The following is a 10,312-nucleotide window of genomic DNA, read 5'->3' on the forward strand; positions in this document are numbered from 1 at the left end:
CCAGATAGTCCTCCATACAGTATTATGGGCACCAGATAGTCCTCCATACAGTATTATGGGCACCACATAGTCCTCCATACAATATTATGGGCCCCACATAGTCCTCCATACAGTATTATAGGCACCAGATAGTCCTCCATACAGTATTATGGACACCAGATAGTCCTCCATACAGTATTATGGGCACCAGATAGTCCTCCATACAGTATTATGGGCACCACATAGTCCTCCATACAGTATTATGGGCCCCACATAGTCCTCCATACAGTATTATAGGCACCAGATAGTCCTCCATACAGTATTATGGACACCAGATAGTCCTCCATACAGTATTATGGACACCAGATAGTCCTCCATACAGTATTATGGGCACCAGATAGTCATCCATACAGTATTATGGGCACCACATAGTCCTCCATACAGTATTATGGGCCCCACATAGTCCTCCATACAGTATTATAGGCACCAGATAGTCCTCCATACAGTATTATAGGCACCAGATAGTCCTCCATACAGTGTTATAGGCACCAGATAGTCCGCCATACAGTATTATGGGCACCATGTACTCCTCCATACGGTATTATAGGCACCAGATAGTCCTGCATACAGTATTATGGGCACCACATACTCCTCCATACGGTATTATAGGCATCATATAGTCCGCCATACAGTATTATGGGCACCATGTACTCCTCCATACAGTATTATGGGCACCACATAGTCTTCTACACAATATTATGGGCATCACATGGTTCTCCATACAGTATTATGGGCACCAGATAGTCCTCCATACAGTATTATGGGCACCACATAGTCCTCCATACAGTATTATGGACACCAGATAGTCCTCCATACAGTATTATGGGCACCAGATAGTCCTCCATACAGTATTATGGGCACCAGATAGTCCTCCATACAGTATTATGGGCACCAGATAGTCCTCCATACAGTATTATGGGCACCACATAGTCCTCCATACAGTATTATGGACACCAGATAGTCCTCCATACAGTATTATGGGCACCAGATAGTCCTCCATACAGTATTATGGGCACCACATAGTCCTCCATACAGTATTATGGGCCCCACATAGTCCTCCATACAGTATTATAGGCACCAGATAGTCCTCCATACAGTATTATGGACACCAGATAGTCCTCCATACAGTATTATGGGCACCAGATAGTCCTCCATACAGTATTATGGGCACCACATAGTCCTCCATACAGTATTATGGGCCCCACATAGTCCTCCATACAGTATTATAGGCACCAGATAGTCCTCCATACAGTATTATGGACACCAGATAGTCCTCCATACAGTATTATGGACACCAGATAGTCCTCCATACAGTATTATGGGCACCAGATAGTCCTCCATACAGTATTATGGGCACCACATAGTCCTCCATACAGTATTATGGGCCCCACATAGTCCTCCATACAGTATTATAGGCACCAGATAGTCTTCCATACAGTATTATAGGCACCAGATAGTCCTCCATACAGTGTTATAGGCACCAGATAGTCCTCCATACAGTGTTATAGGCACCAGATAGTCCTCCATACATAATAAATAAACAAATACTCGCCTCTCCCCATTTCCCTGCTGCTCCGGTCTCCTCAGCATCTTCTGACCCTCTGCACTGCTGTAGTGACATAATCGCTCCCTCTGCACTGAGAAGTCACAGAGCTCAAACGCAGAGGTGGAATGATGGGAGAGGGGGCGTTAGCTAATGATTCCCTCTCCCATCATTGTTCTCAACTGTATCGGAATGCAGGATGCCGATACAGTAGAAAGTAGGATGCTGTGGGGCCGGTGGCAGTACTGGCAATGGACCCCATAACGGACGCGTTGTCTGCTGCTAGACTAGATGGCAATAGATGGGTTTAAGGATATGGACATGTTGCCCACGTGTGATATGGTGTAATGTGAAATGTCATGTGTAATGTAATAAGTGTTAATGATATCTAATGTGAATAGTGTGATGCGTTAGATATGTGTAGTTTGACAATAGGAATAGTTAAGAGTTAATAGTTTAGACTAGCCCATAGTGGGAGAGGCTAGTGTAAGGGAAAGGAGCTGTTTCCTTTTGGGAAGTCAGATAGCGCCTGACGTGCATAGTGATTGGGGTCCAAGGTGATCAGTGCCGCATTCTGAGGTGACTCTAAATGAGAAGAGACCAAAGAGGAGGAATAGGAAGATCCTGAGTATAGGTGACTTGTGATGAGCGAATAGTGAAATATTCGGATTCGGGAAAATCGGCACAAATAATTTCTAATATCTGTGTATTTGTACCAAATAATGAATCCAATGCAAGTCAATGGGAAAGCTGAATATTTTTCTGCTGGACCCAACACACAGGTATGGGGGCCTGAGAATTCAGCTGAAATGGACGGGAAAAGTGATAAAACTAAATGAGAACAGCATGGAGAAGATGCCGGCATGCCTTCCTGAGTCACATATAGTATCTGTGAATAATGTTGTCAGACTATTGCGCCGGTTTTATGGATTTATAAAAAAAAAAACTACCAAACCAAACCAACATTTAAAAAAAAAAAAATGCTAAGAAACTTTTTTTTGCCTTCATAATTACATGTATATCATGCAAAATAAAGAAAAATAAAAACAATTATACCTCCCCTTTAGCATATGGTCACACGGAGCGTTTTGGCTTCAGTTTTTCCTTAACATTTGGGAGAGTTCTCACTCCTACATTCAGGAGGTCCCTCCCTAATGCCAAATAGTTAGCAAGATAGGGGAATACATATTCCCCATCCCCTTACGATGCCAGCTAAGACATGCCCATTTGAATTTTGGGCTTCGCCCGTGACCACCACCACGTCCACCACCATGTCATTATGCGGCCCCTGCTTCACATTTTCAGAGGGCCAGTAGGTCTCCTAAAACCTGAAAGAGACAGGAGAGCCCATTGAGCAATCTGCACAAGACCAAGGACTTCTTCAGGATTCAAGAAACGCTATCCATAGTGCTTACCCATGTGGGTATGCTATCCGCTGGGTCCGTTTAGCTCCGACGCACGTTTCGCTTATCTAGCTTGACGTAAGTCTCCCGAGGAAGCTAGATAAGCGAAACGTGCGTCGGGGCTAAATGGACCCAGCGGATAGCGTTTCTCTATATGCACTTCTGCACTTTACTATGATACTTTACATACCTGTTTAACTGTGAGCCTGGAACTAGGCACTGCTATGCCTCTCACTTTTGAAGGAGGCTGGTAGTACAAATACGCCATACAGGTGTTTGTACTTTATGGGGTGCAATGCATGCACAGCGCCTCTTTTATGCTACATAGTGCTGGTATTTTGATTATATGGTATTGCTGCTTCCGATTTTTTGTGTCATCACCACTCTTCCTGTCATTCTCACTGGATTTTTTTATACATGTTTTTGTATTGTGTAATAAAGGTTATACTTCTTTCAATAGTTGGGGTATTTTGATTAGTCATTATTTGGGGGGCGTTATACTCCATTTCTATATAGGTCTTAATGATTATGGGAGTTGTCCTGTCTTCCAGTATCAAATTTGGCATCCGCACCCCGGTAGGGTGTTAGTGGGTGTTACAAATGATGTCGGGTGTTGTGCAAAGACTGCATCATTTTGCTTTTGTTTTGAGCAACAATGGAGCAATTACAGGATATGTCCCAGAGAGTGATGGGGTCAGTGGAGTGTATTACTCAGGTGACTGGCAGTGCTACAGAGCTCAGGTGAAGTTCCCAAATTTAGAAAATGTAAGGGACGCGAAAGTTTAACAAGTCTCATTTAGGAGCCTGGTCGATGGTCTTTGTCCAGAACCGGACAATGTAAAGTGCTAACGAATATGCATGCCCTATCTAACTAACAATTTGTGAACAGACATATCTGCTGACAAGGGACAACGAACTGGACGTGGTTGCTGACTGTTGTGTCTGTGCAACTGCAGGTTGTGGACAAGAGGCCTCAGCGCCTCCTTCATGGACAGCATATTGGGAATGACGTAACACCAGGGAAGGGCCAGTGGTTTCACCGTCAGACACAGATTTTGTACCCAGGCGTTCCGCCCACCTACTGGGGTGCTGCGTATATGAGCAGTATATGGCTTATGCTAACAGAGGTATTATGTCTAATTTCCCTGTATAAAGGGATGCGTGGGTAAGATTTTCGAACTAGCAGCATATATATAGAGCATGTTCCAATACGCACATTATTATTCTGTGTAAGGATGAAACCCGAAGAAGTGTGTGGAGCATAGTAATGCATTCATGTTCAAAAATGTTCAAGTGCAGACCCAAAAAATCAGCATCAGGCTACCAGACACACGCTTAAAGAGACCGTGAGAAGGGTAACACAATAAAAAAAATTATAATAATAGAATATATAGATTGAGAGTAGAAATGTGACCTGTGTACAATGTGCAAAGGTTTCCAAAAATTACCCCAAGGGGACTGTATCATACACGCTGAAAGAGGCCGTGATGGGAACCTCACAATCCAATTTGCAGTTATTAGAATAGGTAGAGATAGGGAGTACAAGTTTCACCATTGCACAACGTGCAAAGATTTCCAAAAATTACCTAAGGTGTCTCATATTATTTGGCTGTAAAAATATTTTTTCATAGGCTGCTATAAAGGAATATTATGTAGCTCCAAAAAATTGGTTTTGTATATGCTGGTACTGCCTAATATTATTTGCCTCTAAAAAGAGCTGATTTGTATATTATTGTCGTGAATGAAACCCAGGTGCTTGACTTTTACTCTCCTTCCTATTAAATCTTTCCCTATGCTATCTCCACCTAAAGAACTAATCTTCACAATCTTCAGCTCTTAAAAGAGTTTTTTGGAATGAATAACTCTCACTATAGGCTCCTATCACTCTCCCTACGCTTACACTATGCTCTCCCTACGCTCTTTCTGGCTGCAATGTGTGCAAGATGGCGCAGGCAGCCATTAAATATCCCCTATGATGCTGTTATGCCAGCCAATTACAGAAATGCCACACCAAAGATGGCACCGGCATTACTGTGATTGGCAAGCCAGCCAAGCATGTTCATTGGCTGCAAATAAAAGCACCAAACATACTGGGCAGGTCACTCGAATATATCAAGGTGAATACCAAATTACTCGCCGGAGTAATGTGACCAAAATTGAACTTTTTGGCCACAACTGTAAATGTTACATTTGGAGAGAGGTCAACAAGACCTATGATGAAAGTAACACCATTCCTACTGTAAAGCACGGAGGTGGATCGCTGATGTTTTGGGGATGTGTGAGCTATAAAGGCACAGTAAACTTGGTCAAAGTTGAAGGAAAGATGAAGGCAGCACGTATCAGCAAATTCCGGAGGCAAATTTGCACTCATCAGCCCAGAAGTTGCGCTTGGGACATACTTGGACGTTCCAACATGACAATGATCCAAAACACAAGGCCAAGTCGACCTGTCATTGGTACAGCAGAACAATGTGAAGGTCTGGAGTGGCCATCTCAGTCTCCTGACCTTGATATCATTGAGTAATTCTGGGGAGATCTCAAATGCGCACTTCATGCTAGGCAGCTTAGGAATTTACAGGAACTGGAGGCTTTTTGTCAAGAATAATGGGCAGCTTTATCATTTGGGAAAATAAATAACCTCATCCACAGCTACCACAAAAGACTTCAAGCTGTCATTGATGTTAAAGTGGGCAATACACGGTATTAAGAAATGGAGTATGTAACTTTTGATCAGGGTCATTTCGATGTTTTGGGTTGTCATTAAGATTTAAAAAGAGAAAACACAGTAATTTGACAATAAATGGCTTCACTCAACCACTAACCATGAGCAGAGAAAACGGTTTGGTGTTATCATTCATATTCTCTGAAAAAAGGCCAGGAAAGCAAAAATTCTGCTGGGGTATGTAAACTTTGTAGCACAACTGTACATATGGATAAGTGATAAATTGGATTTTTTTGGGTGAATAAATCTTTAATGTCAAAGCAAAGAGCCCAGCAAGAGTGATGGCTATGTAAACTCTTACATGTAAAATTATCACTGTATAAACAGGAGAGTATCAACCTAGCACACCTAGACACCCACATGCTCTCTGACTCTATCCTACCACTGGCATCCATATCCTCACTCATAGTAACATAGTAACATAGTTAGTAAGGCCGAAAAAAGACATTTGTCCATCCAGTTCAGCCACAACACAGACACTGCCACTGCTTTCTACAATGTCATTCTTGCATCAGCTATTGACACAGTTGCCCCTCTCGTCCATGGCAGAGTGCGATGTATCAATAGACAACCCTGGCAGAATAACACCACTAAAAAGCTCCTGCAAGTGTCCAGGGTTGCAGAGCGGCGTTGGAAGAAAACACAATTGCAAGATGACTTCACTGCATTCAAACAGGCAACACTCGCTTTTAAATCTGCTCTCACCTCTGCTAAACAGGCCTACTTCACAACCCTCGTATCTTCCCTATCCTACAACCCCAAACAGTTATTCAAAACCTTTACCTCCCTCCTCCGCCCCCCACTGCCTCCTCCAACCTCCCTCATCTCTGCTGAAGACTTTGCCACACACTTCAAAAATAAGATCAACCAAAGAAGGCAAGTCTTCATTGTTCAACCACCACAACCCCTTTGTATACCAGACCAATGCCCAAACCCCATAACCTCCCTATCCAACATCCCTGAAGGGGGGCTTAATTGTCTCCTCTCCAAATCGTACCTCACCACTTGTGCACTCGACCCCATCCCATCCCACCTCCTCCTCAACCTCACCATCACTCTTATCCCATCCCTAACCCACCTCTTCAACCTATCACTAACTTCTGGCACCTTCCCTTCTTCTTTCAAACATACCACAATCACGCCTATCCTTAAAAAGCCAACCCTCGATCCAACAGCTATGTCCAGCTATCGCCCAATATTGCTGCTCCCATTCACTTCGAAATTCCTGGAGCAGCACGTCCACGCTGAACTTTCCTCCCACCTCTCATCTAACTTGCTCTTTGTCAATCTAAAATCTGGTTTCCGCCCCCATCACTCAACTGAGACTGCCCTGACCAAAATCAATAACGACCTACTTACAGCCAAAGCTAACGGACAATACTCTGTGCTCCTCCTTCTAGACCTGTCCTCTGCTTTCGACACAGTTGACCACTGCCTCCTACTACAGATCCTCTCCTCCATTGGCATCAAAGACCTCGCCCTATCCTGGATCGCCTCGTACCTTTCCAACCGCACATTCAGCATCTCCCACTCCCACACTACCTCCTCATCCCGCCCTCTCTCTGTTGGAGTCCCCCAAGGCTCTGTTCTAGGATCCCTACTCTTCTCAATCTATACACTCGGCCTGGGAGAACTCATAAAGTCCCATGGATTCCAGTACCACCTTTATGCTGATGACACTCAGATCTACCTTTCTGGCCCAGACATCACCTCCCTGCTGTCCAGAATCCCGGAGTGTCTGTCAGCCATATCCTCCTTCTTCTCCTCTCGCTTCCTCAAACTCAATATGGACAAATCTGAACTCATCATCTTTCCTCCATAGGTCTTCCTTACCTGACCTATCTATCGCATTAAAGGACATCACGCTTTCTCCCGTACCGGAAGTCCGCTGCCTCGGAGTAATCCTTGACTCTGCAATGTCCTTCAAACCACACATCCAAGCTCTTTCCACCTCCTGTCGCCTCCAGCTCAAAAATATTTCCAGAATCCGTCCTTTCCTCAACCGTCAATCTACTAAAATTCTTGTGCATTCCCTCATCATCTCCCGCCTTGACTACTGCAATATCCTTTTCTGTGGCCTCCATGCTAACACCTTTGCACCTCTGCAGTCCATTCTTAACTCTGCTGCCCGACTAATTCATCTCTCTCCTCACTACTCCTCTGTTTCCCCCCTCTAGAAATCCCTCACTGGCTCCCGTTCCCTCAGCGTATCCAGTTAAAATTACTAATACTGACCTACAAAGCCATCCATAACCTGTCTCCTCCATATATCTCTGAACTAATCTACCGATATCTTCCCTCGTGTGATCTCCGGTCCTCCCAAGACCTCCTTCTCTCCTCCACACTTATTCGCTCCTCACCCAACCGCCTCCAAGACTTCTCCCGAATATCCCCCATCCTCTGGAATTCTTTGCCCCAACATGTCTGACTATCAACCACATTCAGATCCTTTAAACGGAACCTGAAAACCCATCTCTTCAGGAAAGCTTACAGCCTGCTCTGACCCCACTGCCTCCTCATCACTACCGAAGCTACCGCCTCATCAACACCGGAGTCACCGCCTCACCAACACCGGAGCTCCTGCAACCCTCAACCTACTGTCTCCTTCCCCACCATCCGGTAGAATGTAAGCCCACAAGGGCAGGGTCCTCTTCCCTCTGTACCAGTCTGTAATTGTTAGTTTGCTTACTGTAAGTGATATCTGTAATTTTTATGTAACCCCTTCTCATGTACAGCACCATGGAATCAATGGTGCTATATAAATAAATAATAATAATAAATGGCAGAATCAATAAAACCTAACTTTTAATGGTTAAGGATAAAAAAAGCAGCTACTCAAGAGACCTACAATCATTCTTTCAACAAAGCGATCAGCCAATGGTAATGGTACAGTATTAAAGTGCTCAGTGAAAACTGTTCCAGAAATAAACAGGTTTGATCTCACCCAATTCTTATGTTGAAGCCAAATCACAAGCAAAGGCCGGAGTAAACAGTCCAGAGGGTAAACTGATGACTTATTATCCCCTGTAGTGCCCTGTAAGGCTCCCGTCCTATCAAGGGCAGTACCCAAGCGTGTCATCTAAGGTTGGGTAAAGAGTACCCCCAGAAAAAGCCCTCCTGACGCGTTTCTGCCTCAATAGTGAGGCCTCATCAGTGTACTGATTTTTTACTTGAACCCATAAGCATGAATGGCTGAGCGTGATCCGATAATCGATGCAACTTGGACATACTGTTTTTTTTCAGATAGAGGAAAAAAATCAGACATGTGCATGGCCCCATAGAATAATATGGGGACAAGCGCTGTCAAATCCACGGATAGCACACATCTGACTTTTACAGTCGTGTGCATGAGCTCCCACAAGAATCCATATAGAAAGGTATAACAAGTAGAAATGACCTTTAAGGTTAAATGCACAGTGGCTGGATCAGCAAAAATCCACAGAAATCCTCAGCTTGAAATTTAGATTTTGATGATTTTTTTTCCTGCAGATTTTAAATATAAAACGAAAACCTGAGACTTCCATTATAATCTATGCCAACTTTTGGAGTAAATTATAGTACATTTGTTGTGACATAGCTTGCCAGTGCCTCCTCTAAGTCCAACACTTGGCCAACCCCTACTTTAAGCCAGGACCTAGCCTATCGCTCCTCCAAGCCTAACACCTGACCAGCACCTCCTGTAAGCCCAGCACTTAGCCAACCCCTCCTCTAAGCCCAGCACCTTGCCTGTCCATCTAGTAGCCTACAACCTAGCTTGTCCTTCCTCTAAGCCCAGCACCTAATTAGCCCCTCCTGTAGCCCAGCACCTAGCTATCCAATCCTCTAAGCCCAGCACCTAATTAGCCCCTCCTCTAAGCCCAGCACCTAGCTATCCAATCCACTAAGCCCAGCACCTAGCTATCCAATCCTCTAGCCCAGCACCTAGCTATCCCCTCCTCTAAGCCCAGCACCTAATTAGCCCCTCCTCTAGCCCAGCACCTAGCTATCCAATCCTCTAAGCCCAGCACCTAGTTAGCCCCTCCTCTAGCCCAGCACCTAGCTATCCAATCCTCTAAGCCCAGCACCTAGTTAGCCCCTCCTCTAGCCCAGCACCTAGCTATCCTCTCCTCTAAGCCCAGCACCTAATTAGCCCCTCCTCTAAGCCCAGCACCTAGCTATCCAATCCTCTAAGCCCAGCACCTAGCTATCCCCTCCTCTAAGCCCAGCACCTAGCTATCCAATCCTCTAAGCCCAGCACCTAGCTATCCCCTCCTCTAAGCCCAGCACCTAGCTATCCAATCCTCTAAGCCCAGCACCTAGCTATCCAATCCTCTAAGCCCAGCACCTAGCTATCCTCTCCTCTAAGCCCAGCACCTAATTAGCCCCTCCTCTAAGCCCAGCACCTAGCTATCCAATCCTCTAAGCCCAGCACCTAGCTATCCCCTCCTCTAAGCCCAGCACCTAGCTATCCAATCCTCTAAGCCCAGCACCTAGCTATCCCCTCCTCTAAGCCCAGCACCTAGCTATCCAATCCTCTAAGCCCAGCACCTAGCTATCCCCTCCTCTAGCCCAGCACCTAGCTATCCCCTCCTCTAAGCCCAGCACCTAGCTATCCAATCCTCTAAG

The sequence above is a fragment of the Ranitomeya imitator genome, chromosome 7, assembly GCF_032444005.1.
Source record: "Ranitomeya imitator isolate aRanImi1 chromosome 7, aRanImi1.pri, whole genome shotgun sequence".
In the NCBI taxonomy this organism is placed as follows: Eukaryota; Metazoa; Chordata; class Amphibia; order Anura; family Dendrobatidae; genus Ranitomeya; species Ranitomeya imitator.